This window comes from Acomys russatus, chromosome 6 (assembly GCF_903995435.1).
Source record: "Acomys russatus chromosome 6, mAcoRus1.1, whole genome shotgun sequence".
In the NCBI taxonomy this organism is placed as follows: domain Eukaryota; kingdom Metazoa; phylum Chordata; class Mammalia; order Rodentia; family Muridae; genus Acomys; species Acomys russatus.
The window spans coordinates 68,130,547-68,148,358 of NC_067142.1; the positions used below are offsets into that span (position 1 = coordinate 68,130,547).

A 17,812-nucleotide genomic window follows, 5' to 3' on the forward strand; every position below is an offset into this window, starting at 1 on the left:
TACACAGCCATACTTAAAAGAGGAAAAGTTAATTTTGGTTTTCAGTTTCAGAAGTTTCAAGTCCAGAGTTGTCTGGCTCCATTTTTCTTGGAGATATGGGATTGAGCATCATGGTAGACAGCAGGGAAAAGCAGACCTCACAGAGGCTGGAGAGGCAGGGAGTAGGGAGAGAGAAGGGAAGAAGGGGAGCACAGAGGAAAAGGAAGAAAGGAGAGGCGAGGAGTGTGGAAGGAATAGAGAGGAGGCATTCTGGTTTTTTCTAGAGCAGCGGTTCTCAACATGTGGGTCATGACCCCTTTGGCCCATGAGCCCTCTAGTTTCAGAAAACATTTACATTATGATTCATATCCATAGCAAAATTACAGTTAGGAAGTAGCAACAAAGCAATTTTATGGTTGGGGGAGGGGCTCACCACAACATGAGGAACTGTATTAAAAAGGTTGCAGTGTTAGGAAGGGTGAGAACCATTGTCGCTAGCATGCCACTGTCACCTACTTCTTCCAGGCAGCCTTCACCTCCTTACAGTTTACTCAGAGTTATCCCATCAACAAAGTCTCCTCTCCTCTCAGGCTAAAGCCCAAGCCTCCAATACCTGAGCCTTTGGGAATGGGGCATTTCATATCAAAACCACAGTAAAGAGTATTTACTACTTGAGGGTTGTTTATTTAAAGTCTGACAAATTGTGTTTTCCTCTTTCTTCTTCTTCCTTCTCCTTGCCACTACCTCTGCTGCTGCCATTGTCGTCGTTGTCATCATCATCATCTCAGGGGACTCGTGGGACCACTGTCCAGTAAGAGCTGCCCTCCTCTGTTCTGGCATCACTGGGTGAGACCTGCAGGGGGCTCCTTGTCCACTGACCTCTCCTCAATCCTCTTGGCTGCTTCTTATTGTTACAAGTGGAAATATCAGGTTTTTGCCCGAGATTGGCATCAACAGTGCTGTTAAAGCCCAAGTCAACATCCCTGTCTCCTGGGCCTGGGCCTGTCACCTGAGCCTGGGGACTGCTAGCTTGCTCTTCTCTGCTCTGCCAAGTGACTGCTCAGGTTGGTCCCACTGTGCCAGGCACTCAGAGAGAAGAAACCAAACCCCTGGGCAAGAACATGTTTGCATAGAGCCGGGCCCTTTTTCTGGAGGGAGAGTCACAGAGCTGACGGGGACCCTCTAGGTGTTGTCAGCTAGTCCTTTGACTCTTTCCTGGCTGCCCTGAACCTAATCTAGCTGACAGAGGACAGCACTCTTTCACCTGGTTTCCAGATCCTTCAGGTCCTGGACTTCCCTCATTAAGTCTAATCTCGATTCCTTGTTGATCTAGCTTGAACTGAGACGGGGGAAAGAAGATTTCACAAGCTGTCAGTGTACAGGGGGGGGAAAAAAAGGTGAGATTCTAGATTTTATGTATCAAGAGCAAAAGCAGCTCTGCAAGGAATCAAACCCAGCATGCCAGTGGAGTTGTAATAAACAAAGATAGGAAATAGAGGACACTGAGGACACAAAGGCCACCTCTGGGGCCACACTGCTGGTCTCTAAAGAACCTTGGTATAGAGCTGGGCAGATAGCTTAGTGGGCAAAGTATTTGCTGAGCAAGCATGGAGACTTGAGTTTGGATTCCCCAACATCTACATAAAGGCTGGGCATGACAGTGTATGGCCCCTACACATGCCTGCATGGCGAGGACAAACACACACGCACACATGCACACACATTTTGGTGTGACCTGAAAACCCTCCAGCTCGTCTCAGTTCTTGTAGGTAGGCTATGGAAGAGGTAGGGTTTGGGTTTTGTTGCTGCTGTTGCCCTCCTTTCCCCAGCAGAGTCTGGGTACAAGATGAGTGCAGCGGAACCTTCTGCTCACCCCAGCAGCAGTTGCCGTTTGTTGCCAGCTATGGGGTCAGCCAATCTGGGAAGGCTTCCTTGAACAAGATCATGAGACTTCTTGGGCAAAAGCGTGGAAATGGGGGAGGAAGTATGAAGGGGAAGGCGGGAGGCGGTTGAGGATGTGAGCTTATAGGAGCAGGAAGGCCAAGTTAGTCCAAATAACAATCGGTACAAATTCAAGGGGTCTTCTGTGGTGGTTCATGCTTTTAACCCCAACTCTTGAGAAGCGCTGTCCGGTGGATCTCTGTGAGTTTGCGGCCACCCTGGTCTGTATGGCGAGTTCAAGTTCACCCAGAGTGACATATTGAGACCTTGTCTCTAAAAAAAAATAGGTGAATTCAAGGTGCATGTAGCCCTAGAAGAATCAGTCTATTTTGTCTACTGGTCTATGGGACTAGATAAAGTCCAGCATTTAGAGGTGGTTTGGAAGTAGCCCTCATTTTGCAGATGAGAAGAGGGTCCCAAGAGAAGAATCAGGGATAAGACACAGCTTTCTCAATCCCGGGCTTCTGGAGGTTTCTTGATTTTCTGTTCCTCCCCTCTATACAGTGTATTTGAGTGTTAACAGAATTTCCATCAGCTGGCCCAATTAGAAAGGTACGAGATAAACTTTATAGGTAAAAACCATTTTCCTTTCCCTCCCCCATCCCTCCCTCCCCCTCCCTCCCTCCCTCCCTCCCTCCCTCACCGCCTTCCAAAGTCCTTCCGTAATGTGATTAGTCATTTATAGCAAGTCGTGTAAACATGGGCTTGTGTAATTAGATATACATAAAGGTAGTGACTTACCTAAACAGTGACATGGCCTCCACCGTGACCCATCGTCCTGCTATGAGTTGCTGACTTCTACTGGAGTACTGTTGTTAGTACTGTGAGACCCAAGCAGACACATGTTCCTTGGAGTCCCTGGGGCTCATGTCTCATTCTTTCCAACCAGCCCTGATGACTAGCCAAGTCCCCCCAGTTCTGAGGATCTGCCCCGCCTCTCAGTTCAAGCAAACCTCATTGCTTCCCTTCACCCTCACTCACCTGCTTTTCCTAGGAAAGACCCCTCGCTCCATGCTCACTTGTGGATTCTCCCTCTACAAAGGACTGTCACCGGTAGTCTTCTTCTGTTCTGTGGGGGACTTGACCCCGTGTTGAGTGAGGTGAAAGAAGAAAGGAGACCAATGGTGAGGGGATTAACTTTGCAAAGAGGTATGAGTCAAAGAAGGAAGACACAGTTACTACATGAAAGAAAAGGAGGTCTTCAAGAAAAAGCGTTCCTCTGTCCTCTTGTACAGTCGACCGTGAACATCGTGCCTCAGCAAATTTGTTCATACTGACATCTGGCCAAGAGCCATAACCTTTACTTGGGAAAGTGCTGCCTACTATTATCCTTTGACAAGCTTTGGGGTCAAACAGGTGCATTCAAATACCAAATTTAACACTTCCTGGGCATATCAGTGTGTACAGACCAGTCACCTGATGTCCCCGACTCCGGGCTTTCCCATCTCATGATCTATCATGCACAGTTAGGTGTGGTGGTGCACACCCGTGATCCCAGCATTTAGGAAGCTGAGGAAGGAACATCTCAAGCCTGGACTATCTAGTAAGACCGAGTCTCAAACAGAATGAATCAAAACAAAACAAGCAAAATCAAATTTATCACGCATAGTAAATGCTCAGAAACATGAATATGCTAAACACCCATCACCAATGGCTCTACTATGCTGGTAGTGTGCTGCAGGATTTCTTTTTGGCAAAAAGTTAAATATTAAAAACTAACACCATATATACAGAGGATATAGTTGCTAATAAAGAGTGATTATTTAAGAATGGTAACGATTTAAACCACTCTTAAAATGAGAACATCACAGTGCTACAGGGCCCACCACAGCCCCACACCCCTGTGGTTCTAGAATGTCTAATTCTTTCTAATTGCCCAGTTCCATCCCATGCCACCTCACTCTTACTCTGAACTTCAGCAGATGATTCCTCTTTCTATTTGGAAGGAACTTATCCAGAGATGACTTCTTCAGGGTATCTGTTTTCTGTCCTGTCCTTTGATTTTTTTTTTTTTTTTCTACCATCCCTTCGAGATCTTTAAATGTTAAGCAAAGGAGCCTGGTCTAGTAAGAGCCAGGCTTTTGCTGAAAATTTTTTTGTTGTTGTCTTTAGTTTTGAGACAGGGGCTTGCCATGTAGCCTTGGCTATGGCAGGGTTGAAACTGGTTATGTAGACCAGGCTAGCCTCGAGCTCCCTGAGAGTCTCAGCTTCTGCCACTTGAGTGCTGAGATTAAAGATGTATTCAGTGATTTCATTCTAGATTTTATACAGGGCTTCTTTAATGAAAAGAGTTTGTCTTCCTTTGAGACTGGAGAGAAGGGTTAGGGATAGGTCAGGCTCCTGCAAGTGGTGATCTTTATGACTTTGGCTGTGGACATGAAAGCTTGCACCCTGGAGAGATACAACTAGGGAGGACCTAACAGAACCTGGGGGCTCAATTGCCACGCCACAGAATGGGACATGAAGACCAACACTGTCAGTTCTTCAGTCTGCCTGGCAGGAGCTACACAGAAACAAGGAAGCTGGGGGCTGGAGAGATGGCTCAGAGGTTAAGAGCACTGTCTGCTCTTCCAAAGGTCCTGAGTTCAATTCCCAGCAACCACATGGTGGCTCACAACCATCTACAATGTGATCTAATGCTCTCTTCTGGCTTTCAAACACTGTATACATAATAAATAAAATCTTTAATTAAAAAAAAGAAACAAGGATGCTGTGAGTATTCCCAAACTTGGTGAGAGGAAGTCGGGGTGGGAGAAGGGGATGGGTTCTGTCGGGGGGGAGGGGCTGTCATGTGAGGGTGGAAATCCCTTGCAGGTACTGGAATGGAAGTTGCGCTCCATGGCAAACACAAGGGGGAAAGTAGAGATTTACACAACACCCAGTCTGTGTGACCAAGGAGAAAGGAGTAAGATACAAAAGAGAGCACAAGTCCCAACCATGGGTGTCAGAGGAGGAAGGCTTGGATGTGGAGGGTCAAAGGAAGACGACAGTAGAATGGTGTCAGGTTATAATGACTCTCCTGTTCTATGGTGAAGAATGTGGATTCATTCTTATTTATTTTGTTTGTTTGTTTGTTTTTTGTTTTTTGAGACAGGGTTTCTCTGTGTAGCCTTGGCCATCCTGGACTCACTTTGTAGACCAGGCTGGCCTCGAACTCACAGCGATCCGCCTGCCTCTGCTTCCCGAGTGTTGGGATTAAAGACGTGTGCTTCATTCTCTCTCTCTCTCTCTCTCTCTCTCTCTCTCTCTCTCTCTCTGTGCCTGCGTGCGCGTGTGTGTGTGTGGACAACATTTGGTAGCTGCTTCTTACCTTTCACCGTGTGAGTCCTGGCGATCTACCTCAGGTCGCCAGGTTAGGCAGCAAGTGCCTTTTCAGTCTGAGCCATCTTGCTTGCCTAAATTGTTTTTACACAAAAGAATTCGCGAGCTGAAGGATCATTAGCGTGTAGAAAGACTGGAGGGCATACACCAGCTAGATGGCTGCTCTAGGAGCCCTGCTGAGAGGCGCATCTGCTACTGCAGACTGCAGCAGTGAGAATGGGATGGAGAGGTGAGGATGGGCGCTGAGGTGTGTTCAGCGGGGTTAGAAAGGAGGTGCGTTGGTTAGAGAACGGCGTTGGAGTGAGGAAGAATCAAGAGCTTGGGATGGATGCTGCTGGATGTTTCTAGTTTGATGGTGGTGACATAGTCACTGTGGTTTGGAATAAAAAAAAAAAAAAAGAGCAGTCCTATAAACAAGATGGTTCGTTCTATGTTGTTGTACCACATTTCTAATATACACCCAGGTGGATTAAAGTCATGGGCATGTGGGTGGGGATTGATGCCGAATGCTTGGGTAACATTTTTGGAAAAATAATAAATTCGTGATTTCATAAACTGCAACAGTTCTCTGGCTTCTCTTCTCTGTGTTTGTTCTTCGTCTTATATTGTAGCCTAAGCTCGGGCCCATGGTCTTCTGCATCTTTGAACATCAAGGCTGTGGGCCCTGCTAAGTTGTTCAAGCTGGCCTTGAACTCACTCTGTAGCTCTGGAAGGCTTTGAGCTTGCAACCTTCCTGCTTCTGCTCCCCTAGCATCTGGGATCACAGGTCTAAACCACCCCATCTTCAGACCATCTTACTGTAGCCACTCATCTCTAAGAGCAAAAGAGAGCAGAAATTTTAAAAACAAAACAAGCAGGAAGATGGTTCCTGGTCCGTTGCTTTGGTTCTGATTGGATTTTTCTCCTCCCTAAACAAGATCATTAAAAGGGTAAATGTTAACGTTTTCTCACTTTTTAATGCAGCACCTTGTAATCTGGTTCCCTCTTGGATCACTCTTCAGAAACTGGGCAGTGGTGACACACATCTTTAGTCTCGGTACTCGGGAGGCAGAGGCAGGTGGATCTCTGAGTTTAAGGCCAGCCTGGTCTACAAAGCCAGTCCAGGACAGTCAGGGCTACACAGAGAAACCCTGTCTCAAAAAGAGAAAGAAAGAAAGAAGAAAGAAAGAAAGAAAGAAGGAAAGAAAGAAGGAGAGAAAGAAAATGCTCTTAGCTAGCATGGTGGCGCTCGCTTTTAATCCCAGCACTAGGGAGGCCGAGGCAGGTTGATCTCTGTGAGATCTAGGCCAGCCTGGCTTAAAACGCTATGCAGAGAAGCCCTGTCTAAAACAAACAAACAAACAAACAAACAAAAAAACCCATTATAAATAAATAAATAAACAAAAACCAAAGGGAAAAAAAAGTGCTCTCAAAAAGAAACTGTTCTCCGGCAGTGGCGCATGCCTTTAATCCCAGCACTAGGTGGGGGAGGGGAGGGGGAGGGACAGAGGCAGGTGAATCTCTGTGAGTTCGAGGCTAGCCTGGTGTCCAGGACGCCGAGGCTACACAAAGAAATCCTGGCTTGGAAAAAGGAAACAGAAAAAAGAAATTGTTCTCAGGTCTGGAGTGATGGCTCAGTGGTTAAGAGCACTAACTGCTCTTCTGGAGGATCCGGGTTCAATTCCCAGTACCCTGTGGTGGCTCACACTTGTCTATTACTTCTGTTCCAGGGGATCTGATGCCCTCACACAGACGTACTTGCAGGCAAAGCACTAATGTACATAAAATGAAAGCAAATTAAAAAAAAAAAAAGAAATTGTACTCAAATGCCACCAATGGCTTTCTCATTATCGAACCCAGTGCTTCTCTTTCTGCACCGCCTGCCACTGTCCTAAGTTCCTCTCTGTCCTCCTTGCTTGCTTCTTTGACACTCTGCTCTCTTGATCCATTCTTCACCCACCCACTGTGACTTTTTAAGGGTCCTTCTCCTTCTAGTCCTTGAAATGCAAACCTGCTTCACTCTGGGCCAGTCTAGCTTTCCACCACACGGTCCTGGGCGAGAGCAATCTTGTCATTGTGGCTTCAGTGCTACTTTGGCAGCAGCGGTGGCTGACTGAGTCTTCTTCCCTCTGACCTCCATCCACCCTGTCAGCTCCTGCCTCATCATCTTTGCCTCAGTTTACCCATTCCTTCAAGGGGCTGGCTGCTCCTTGGGATCCAGTGACCCCTGTAGCTCTCCTGGTTTGTATGGTCCGAAAGCAGTGTGGTGAGAGTTGGTCCCTCGGAGTGTTTTTCGCGTGCCATTTTGGTACCCTGGTCCAGCCTCTCTTCACACTATTGCTGTCTATCTAATCTAGTTGCCTACCGTTTCCCCTCAGATTCAAACCAGCTTGTGTACTTCCAGATTAATCTCCCCCAGCTTCTGCATAGTCTCATCACCTCTGCTCAAGAACTCTCAGTTGCCTTCCACTTCCTATAGAAAGTCCAGGCCCGACCATGTAGCAACCATATGTCTGGGTCTCCCCTAAACTTCTTGAGCAAGCCTTGCTTCGAAGAACTAGCCTTTAGCTAGCCCTCTCCTCGGCCATAGAGGGTTTCCTTGCCTGCTTCTCTGCTTTTCCCTCCCTCCCTCTCTCTCCTTCCCTCCCATTCTTCTTTCTGTGGTGGAGATGAATGGAACGCCGGACCATGCACGCACTCTACCACTCGGTTACACCCTCAGCTCCAATGAGGGCTTTTCGAAAGGCTCATTTATTCATTTTATGAATTTTAGGGAGTCAATCTCAACTAAAAAAAATATAATTTCTCTGCTTTCAATCCTGAATTTATATTAACACAGTAAGTAATGCAAGTCATTGATTCAGTGTGTATTATGAAAAATAAGTGGGAAGTCATTATTTTCTTATTCAATGCGTGCCATATATGAGAGAGTGGATACGAATCACTCAAAACATAGATTCGGGTAATGAAGCAATCCTTGGTGAGGGTACTCTAGTGGGTGGGAATAGTTTTATGCTATTTCCTAAGCCAGTGTGTACTTCTGTGTCCCCCTCACGACTTCACATAGGCAGTACTTCTGCCACAAGTGTCCTTCTTGCCACCTCCTTGGACCCGGGCCCCCTGCATCCCCAGGACCTAAGTAGATGTTATCTCTTTCCTTGAACATTTGTGGGGAATCCCCTAAATAGACCGACCCTTCCCTCTTCTTCTATAGCTTTGGGTGTCTCCTACACGTTGCACCGGACTGCAGGTGCTCATTTTGCACCCAGCACCGCACTCTCTACACAGGGAAGAGCAAATAACTTGAAAATTGTGCGGGATGCCAGAGCCCTGCATCCCTAGGAACCCGGGCCAAGTCTGCCACAGTCTCGGTCCTAGTCACAGTCCGTCCTGAATTCATTTCCAACTCATTAACTGGGGCCCAGTCCCGCCCCCGCGGCCCTCGTCCCGGTTCCTCCATTCTGACACGGCCGCCTCGCTTTTCTTCTTTTTCTCTCCTCCTGTCATCTTGCCAGCTCGGCTTCTATCGCTTCGCGTATCGTCTCTTCATTTCTCTTTCTCCGGGACTCTGTCTGGGTCTCTGTCTTTGGGTGTTTCTGCACCTTAGTCCGTCTAGGTTTGCGCTTCCTAGCCCCTACGACCCGCCCCTTGCCCAAATTTCTCCAATCCCCGGGCTCGGCCCTGGCGCTCCGCTCTGCCATTGGCCAGCCCCAAGCTCCCCCTCAGCCCCCGCCCTCCCGGCCCCCGCCGGGCCCCTCCATTCACACAAAGTTTGGCTCCGGAGCTGCAGAGGGAGGGGGCGGCCCGGCACGGCCCAACTCTGCCCTCGGCCGGCCCGACCCCGGCCCCGGCCCCCGGACAAGCCCTTATCTGATCCCAGCTCGGGGTTTAAGAGTCTTAGCCCTGTCGGTCACACAGCTCCGCCCGTCACTCCTGCCCGCCCCGTCGGTTCATCTGCCCCAGTGCCCCGCACTTCATCAGAGCAGCCACTCCACCTCGGAGTCAAGGTAAGACTCTGGTCCTGATGAAGAAGTGCTGCCGCCCTGGCCGGGGTCTTATCCACTTAGAGACATCGGTGGGGTGGCGTGGGGTGGGGTGAGGTGGGGTGGGGGAGCCCTAGCTCTTTGGTCCCTACTAAGGCCGGGTGGCCTCCGCTGTACAATCCGGTCTCTTTTCTTGAGCCTTGGCAGTTCCAAGTGGACTTTCCTGGGAAGGGCCCCTCATCAAGGGACATTGCTCTGGCTAGTCACCTCAGGCCTTCTATAAAAGAAAGGGGCTTCCTTGGTGTCTCCTCCTCACTTAGCAGACCTGCAGTTACATGGCGCTTATCCAGTTACTAGAGTGATTGCACCCACACACACAGGCATAGAGACAGTGTCCCCTGCTCCCAGCAGGGACAGGTTACTCCTGCTCCCAGCCCTCCCCCTTACAGTGACACTCACACAGTGACACCCATTGACGATGTTCTGATGACCAGTTTACACATGGGGAGAAAAACAAGCATTAGATTAGAAGATACAGTCAGCCTAGTGCGCCTGGAACCCTCCCCTCGCCTCCCCCCTCTTCCTTCCATTTCAACTTGGTTCCCACTTCGGGACACCCCTGCCTACCAACACCCTTCAAGTTGCTTCACAAGGAGGATGTCAGAAGAAGAGGGCTGTTTCCTTTGGAGTAGGGTGGATTAGGGCCTATGAGTCCATCCTCCAGGGATGCCTCTCCCACTCTTTCTCTCCCTCCAACAGAGGGACTAGCCAAGGGCAAGCACATTAGGAAAGTACTGAGTCTAGGGAGGAGAGCTGAGGACCAGAATGGCTAGAAGGACAAAACTGGAAATGAAAAAGAAAAGGTGGGAGCAGGACTTCTGGTATCTTGGGATTTCATTCCAGTAACTGAAGTGCCCAGGCTGACCAAAGGGTGGTGGTGTAAAGAAACAAAGATATTTGGACCCTCGAGAGGGCGAAGCTTAAAGCGGGATTAGGCTGCTCATCAATACAAATTCTGACAAGAGAGTTCTGGCCGGACTGCCCTAACTGTGTGACGTTTGAATTTTTTTTTTCTCCCTATGGGATAGGCTACTTTAGGTAGTCCAAGAGGGCAGGAGATGGTGAAAGACGATTTGGGAGCCTCCTGTTTGGGGGGGGGGTGTTATGTGGAAGGCATAGAGTGGGCATTGAGAGACTGGCGCCGTGAGCCGGCAGTTACCATGAGTTCAATCGCGTTTCATCCTGAACACTGTTCCCTGATCTCCAAGGAGTTTTGAATGTGTTCCTGGAATGATGATGTTTCCATCCTCTGCCAAAGCATAGAGTTTGTCAGTACCCCGGGGGTGTAGACTGAGTATGGGGACCAAGTCCAGAAGGAACCAGGTGTCCTGGCTCACAGCTGGTTCTTTAGGACGGGAGGAAAGGGGAGGGAAGGCATCATGCCAGGCAGAGGGTCTGGGGCTGGACTGCAGAGGCAGTAGGCTTGACCCAGGCAGTGCCAATCTCTCCACCCACCCGCCGCCCTGTCTTTGGTGGTGGTGGCAAGGGAGGGAAGAAAGGAGGGGGAGTTGGGGGGGGTGATCTGGGCCAGTCCAGCCTCCCAAAGCCCTTGCCAACCTGGGTCCTGAAAGGAACTGCTGTTTTCTGAGCCATCCACCCCCCCTCAGCCCCCATCCAGAGCCCAGAGCAGCCAAGTTGTCTCAGTGGATATCAAATGGCAATGCCTCCACTGACTGGGGGGTGATGGGGGGGCATGGTCCCATTCCTTGTGTAGCTCTAATGCAGAATCCTACTGCTTTCCCTTACCTGGGACAGGGGATAACATCTCTCCAACATGTGCCCATATATCTTTGGGGGACACACACACATATACGTGTAGGAGAAAATCTGGCATTTCCCAGATTCTCTCTGTGGCCCCCACCTGCACTAGGCGTGAGCTCATTTTCACTCCAGCGTCGTCGCTAGCTTGGGCTAGAAGGCAAGTGACTGGCAGAAGACCCAGGGGCCTTCCTCTGCTTTTTCCCCCTAGGGATCAGGGAGGCTGGGACATTTAGGTCTGGGTGGGTTCATATGAAGTTCTTTACCTTTGTGCTGGATCTGGTGGGATGTGAGTTTCAAAGGCTTTGCGGGGTGTATTGTATAGCAAGGTCCACTTCCAGAAAGGAGATTTCTGGCCATCTTAGGCTGGGTTTATGTACACAAGATGGGAAGACAGGTTGAGGTCCAAAGCACTGGTGGGGGAGGGAAAGAGACACAAGTCCCTAAATTTTCCTTTAAGAAGTTGCTTAGGACAAAAGAAAAAGAAAAAAAAAAAAAGCTCCACTCTCTCTTCTTCCTCCCCTGGCCTAGATTCTTCTCCTGCCTGACTGGTCAGTGCTACTGTCCAGGCTGAGACCAAGCTGTCCAGGACAGTAGTGAGGCTCTCGAAGGGGCAGAGAGAAGTGATGAAGTACCCATTGAGATGAAGCTGCAAGAAGACGGGCCAGAAAGGGGAGCTTTGGACTCCAAACATCTTAGCACAGAATGAAGGGCAGTTGCTACAACCACTCCAGAGACTGTTTTTTTTTGTTTTGTTTTGTTTGTTTGTTTGTTTGTTTTTTCATTCATCTCATCACCTCAGTCTGAGGCCAAGGTCTTTTTTTCTGTCATCAGAGACTAGTGTCCATGTGGTCACCATTCTTCATAGAGAGAGTACGTCCTGGGTGGCCCCTCTCCACCCTTCCTCCCACCACCACCCCCCCTTCAGAACCTTGAAAGGGCAAAGAGAAAAGGATTATGGGAGCAACCTTCCTGTGGGTGTCTGCCAGCCTGGAGCCTGAATTTGAGGTGGTGGGGAAAGGAGGGGCTGTCTCTGGAATGTGGGAGAGAGCTTAGAGCTGTGTGGTCTGCAGAAGAAGCTTGGAGAAGTGGGGGCTTCAGATGACTGGGTTAACACACACACACACACACACACACACACACACACACACACACACACACAGAACCAAGGAAAGAAATTAGGCTCCAATAGGAAAGACATCCCATAAAAAGAAAGGCGTTTAAAATGGTGCCTGGGAAAAAAAAGGAGACACATTTCTGGTGTTTAAAAACAAAACCCCAGGTCCTGGAGAGATGGCTCAGTGGTTAAGAGCCCTTGCTGCTTTTGCAGAGGACCTGGGTGCTGGGGCAGTTCCAGCAGCCACATGGCAGCTCCCAACCATCTGTAACTCCAATTCCAGGGGATCTGACACCCTCTTCTGGCCACCTGCACATATGGCTTGTATGCACTCAGGTACCCATGTCACCTTGTCCCCTATGATTAAAAAGCCCCCAAATGAAAAAGGCCATCATTAAGGCTTCTGAGAGGAGCTGTGAAGCACTTTAATATAGAGCTTTTGTGATAAGTGTCTATGGGCTTCTCACGGATGTCAGTGCAACCTTTAACTTGCCACCTTTTCACTCTGAGAGATACACACACAGTGGTCCACAGCACAACCTTGGAGCCCGGGCTTTACCACTTAGTGGCCACCCAGTTTCCCCTCATGCGTTCACTAGGCCTAACAATAGTTGTGAGGATTAGAAGAGTCAATATTTGTAAAGCACTTAGGAGGTGGCATGTAAAAGGTGGAGTTGGCTGTTGCATTCTCTGGCCTCTCCAATCCTTTCTACTCTGTCATCTTTCCTGGCTTCTGGGACTAGTCCCAGCCCCGCATGGTGGTTTTCTGAAGACTTCACCCTAGATCTGGGAAGGCAGAAGAATTATTGACAAGTTAAACATGGGGTTCCCATTTCATGCCAACAAACTGGCTGCTACCAGAAGCAGGGCCTTCATCTCATGGCCCATTCTGCCCATGAAGTCTGTGCCAAACACAGTTCCTGTCTTCAACTCAGATTCAATAACTGATCTGTTGTATGCCTCCCCTCCCCCGGATAATCTCTCTCACTCCTGACGTCTGCTTTTTAGCCAAAGATAACAATTTCTACCCCTCCATCTCTGGGGTATCTCTATGTATCTTCATGCACTTTGGTCCCCCCCCACCCACACACATAGCAAGGTCTCTCCTCTCTTTTGCGTGGTGTACCTGTGTGTTCATGTGTGGATGCGTGTGTATGTAGATGGGCATGGGAGTAGAGGGCGGAGGCTGAGGCTGGGTGTCTCCCCCAATCTTTGTCTACCTTGTATTTTAAGAGAGGATCTCTCCTTGAACCTGGAGCTCACCACTTTGGCCAGACTAACTGGCTAGCAAGCCCCAGGGATTCTTCTGTTCTCCCCAGTACTGTGATTATCGGCTTTTTATGTGGGTGCTGGGTACCCAAACTCAAGTATTCATGCTTGTGTACTGAGGCACCTCACCTACTGAGCCATCTCTCCAGCACTTCGTGTGCGTGTGGCGGGGAGAGGTCTTATGAAGCTTGCTGGGTATCCAAGGATGGCTTTGAACTTCAGATTCTCCCGCCTCTACCTCTCAAGTGTTGGTATTGTGTCAGCACAGCTACCCCAAGGCCTGGTTTTATGTGGTGCTGGGAGTGGAGCCCTGGGCTTTGTATTCTGCCAGCTGAGCTTCATTCCCAGCCTGGCTCTTGGTCTTTCTGTCTAGTATCTCTTCCTTCTCAGTTGGCTGGTATGCCAGTCTCGACGTCTGTCCTCTGATCAGCCTGTCAACTTCATCAATAGTTACTAGTGATGGTGTCCATGACGGCTTTTCTGACTCTGGCCCCTGGCCTTGATTCCTTCCCTTTGTTGTTTCCACGTTTGGTATGGTCATCATAAAGCACTGGGTTTTACCTTGCCTTTTCCATGCCTACACCCCTGTTACCTACCATTAGATGGAGATTTCCGGTCACAATATTCAGGTGACTTTCCGCCTTTTTTACCTTCCCTCCCAAACCCCCATCTCTTGAGACTGTGTTTTCCAGGGTTGATCCTGAGGGACACATTCAGGGACATTAGTCCCTGGGTACACACTTCCACCCACTCTTGGCCATCACAAGCCATTCCAGGGTCCACCTACCTGAAAACTACCATGAGCTTGTTTCTCTTTCTGCTCAACCATCTTGTTTTATCTTTTCAGTGTTGACTTTTCCCAGGATACCTCATACATGGCAAATGTTAGAGGGGATATTCTGTCTTTCTTACTTGCTTGTGAGTTCCTCAAGGACACACACCTATGTCCCTGTCATATTGAGTACCTCCTGAAGCAAAGACAAGACTTCCCTCCATTGGCCTTTGGACACTCAGCAGAAAGCTTGGTCCCAGGGATGAAAAAAAAATCTCTGTCTACCTTGAATCTAGGCAGGACTCTGCTTGCTCATTTGGGAGGGGTACCCTGATTTTAAAGACTTAAGTGGGCATTCTCCAGTACTGTGTGTGTGAGACCCCATTACTTAACTCCCTAGGGAGCTTCAAGAATGACTTCTCATTGACCAACCATTTCATCTGGTGGGGACAGACAGCGTTAGCAAGATTAAAAGTAGCAGATGCTTAGACTCCAAAGACCATTATTTGCAAGGGTTGTACCTACTGATATGCATTATGAATGCTGAGGAGACTTAAGACCATTCATAATTAATTTTAAAACAGTGATAACCCAACTCAGTGCCTAGTGATGTGAGTTTAAGTGAAAATAGCTATGTTTCATAAAACAATGATTAGTAGGGGTGACACTGCCTTTTATTCACACAAACCTTTTTAATGTCTAGCTCAGTAAAAAGCTGTTGGTTCCTTCTATTTGCTTCTGCATTTAATATGTTGCAATATTGCGTGCCACGTACCCCCTGGGAAACTTGGCTGATCACTATTGAAATTATGGGAAGAACAAATAATGCCCCATTAGCACTTTGACAAAGATAGGTCTGACCTCAGAAAGCCCCTGGAAGCACCTCAGGAAACTTTGTGGGTCTCTGACCTATCCTTTGAGAATTGTAAGTTTGAGGAACCACAGGGGACATTTATAAAGATCTGGCACACTCTTTTAATCCCAGCACTCAGGAGGCAGAGGCAGGCAGATCTCTGTGAGTTTGAGGCCAGCCTGGTCTACAAAGTGAGTCCAAGACAGCCAGGGCTACACAGAGAAACTCTGTCTCAGAAAAAAAAATCTGGACATCTTGGCTAATGTCCCTCAACAGGGTCTTCACTAGACTGACAGGATGGGGGCAGTGGTTAACTCGTGAGCTCTGAGAGGTGCTACCTGCTTGAGGTTGAACCTTACTTAGCTCCTCCATCCACTAGATATGCAACCTTGGTTAAGTAAGTCCTTAACATCCCGTGCTTCTATTTTCTCTTCTATAAAAGGGAGCCTTTAAAAGGCATTTGCTGCCAGTGTGGTGGTGTGTGTCTTTAATCCTGCCATTCAGGAAACTGAGGCAGGAGGATTGCAAGTTCAAGACCTGTCTGGGCTACACAGTGAATTCAGTGTCAGTCTGATTAACTTATTGAAACTCTGTCTCAAAATAAAAGAGAAAATAAGGGCTGAGATATAACTTAGAGCCAGAGTATTTGCCAAGCATGTATGAGGCCCTAGGCTCAATTCCTATGACAGAGAATAAATAAGCATCTATTGTTTAAAGTGCAAAGGATGACAGACACAACACTAGAAAGGTGCTAACTCTTCCTTTTCCTCTTTCTCTTCCTCCTCTTCTGAATGTATGTCTGTGTGAGGGTGTCAGATTCCCTGGAACTGAAGTTACAGACAGCTGTGAGCTGCCATGGGATTGCTGGGAATTGAACCCAGGTCCTCTGAAAGAGAAGCCAGTGCTCTTAACCACTGTGCCATCTCTGCAGCCCGGGGGAAGACATTGTTAAGCTTGAGATTTTTTTTTCTGTCTCTGTAAAGCAGCCCCTACCCTCTCTCTTTTGGAGCTCACTGGTCCGGGCCAGAGGAAATCTGATTAAACTACACAGTAGCTCCGATGGTGCCCTTTTCCCTGCATGCTGCCTGCAGTCTCTTGCCAGGCTCTTACTCTCTTCCTCAGCACTCCCACCAACCAGGACCTCAGAGCCCTAACCCTGCCCCCTGCCCCAGACCTAGCTGGTGTGTGTTGGGATGGGCTTGAATTGAGAACAGAGGTACACCCTTGGGATGAGTACCCCATCTTGCTGGTCCTGTGGTTAATTCCCCTTAGCTGGGCAGCTGGTATTACTTTGTGGGTTCAGACTGATCTCCCTGGAAGAGCACAAATGGCAGTGGCTCTTGGTCTTAGACACCATACCAGCTTTCTCTGTCCCCACAGCAGCAGCTGTAGACATCTTATAAAGGGCAGCGCTTGACTGGGGAGATGGCTCAGCGGGAGAAGTGTTGGCTGTTTAGTACAGATCTCCATCAACCAAGAAATAGCAAGCGCCAGGTTCAGTGACAGACCCTGCCTCAAAAACAAAATAAAGCTACAGCAGACAACACCTGACATCAACCTCAGACATCCACACAGCCAGCCACCTACCCATGCACACAGAATAGGAGGACAGCCTGCAAGGAAGGGAGCAGCAGACCGGAGACCAAGCCCCCTAACTCTGAGCATCTGGAATCTCAGAGGTTCGGATCTCTCCGCTCCTGAAGCCTGGCACAGAGCCTCCACCAGCTGTGGCTCTGGCCTTCCGGCGTGGGACCTTGCTCTTTCACGCTGCTCTTCGCAATCCTACCCACACAATTCCCTTGACTAGAGGGCAAAACGGCAGTAGGCGTGGATGGACTCAGACCCACCCATAGCCCCTCTCCCAACTCCTGTTCCCAAGGCCTTCCTTGTTTAGCTGGTCCCCTTTGGCCAGTGGTGGGTTTGGAGGCCTTAGTCAAATCTTCTCCTGGCTCTTGGTTGGTGACCCCAGGGGAGCTGCTAGGGCTAAAAATCTCCCCAGTCTCAGCCTTAACCCCACCCTGTCTCCCACTGCCAGCAGCCCCCCAGCTCCCGCCCCTGGGCTGTGGGACAGTGAGAGGGCTGAGGGGCTGGCTCTGCATACTAATGTTCTGCCCATTGTCAAAGCCCCTTTGTGTCAGAGAGCTCCATTGAGGCGGCTCCTGGGCGGGCACAATGGCGGCTCTGTCCCCAAGTTCCCCCAAACAGTCACCTGCTTTCAGAGCCTCCCCCCACCACCCCTCACCCGCCCCAGTGTCCAGAGTGCCCAGAGAGCATGGGGGAGTGGATGGGGGGGGAAGTATGTGGGCAGTACGACACCCCCACTTTGGACAGACTGTGGAGATGGGCATCTGACAGGGATGACTGTGGAGGGCAAAGCCTACACCACAGGGGTGGGGGCGGTGTGTGGAGGGAGTTGGAATGCAGGTCTGAGAGGCCCATGACAGAACAGGGTACACACAGCCTGCCCATGCCTCCTTCTATATGTGTAGTCTGGACCGGCAACTGCCCAGCCCCTTTCTTATCCCAGCTCGTGGCTATATGACTCATATATGCAGAGACACATAGGCACAACACTCATCTATGCAGCCCCACACCTGCTCCAACCCCACAGCCAAGCAGATGTGAACCGGGCTCGGGGACCACATGTTCACACTACCTTCCATCAGCACATGCGGCCTGCACACCTCCTCTCCCCACTTCACCCCTTTCCTTTCCACTCTCTTCCAGCAGCTGCTGGCAACTCATTCACTACCATCCCCCTCCCCACCCCTCGCTGCCCT

The 17,812-nt window shown here is 49.3% G+C and overlaps 1 protein-coding gene across 1 annotated transcript in view; it reads left to right on the forward strand.

Moving 5' to 3' along the window:
- Positions 1-9,002: 9,002 nt before the first annotated feature.
- Kcnj10 (potassium inwardly rectifying channel subfamily J member 10) overlaps positions 9,003-17,812 on the forward strand; it is a 28,112-nt gene continuing 19,302 nt past the window's right edge. The window contains exon 1 of the mRNA XM_051147897.1: positions 9,003-9,227. The gene's annotated coding sequence lies outside the window, so the exon portion shown is untranslated. The remainder of the gene's footprint in view (positions 9,228-17,812) is intronic.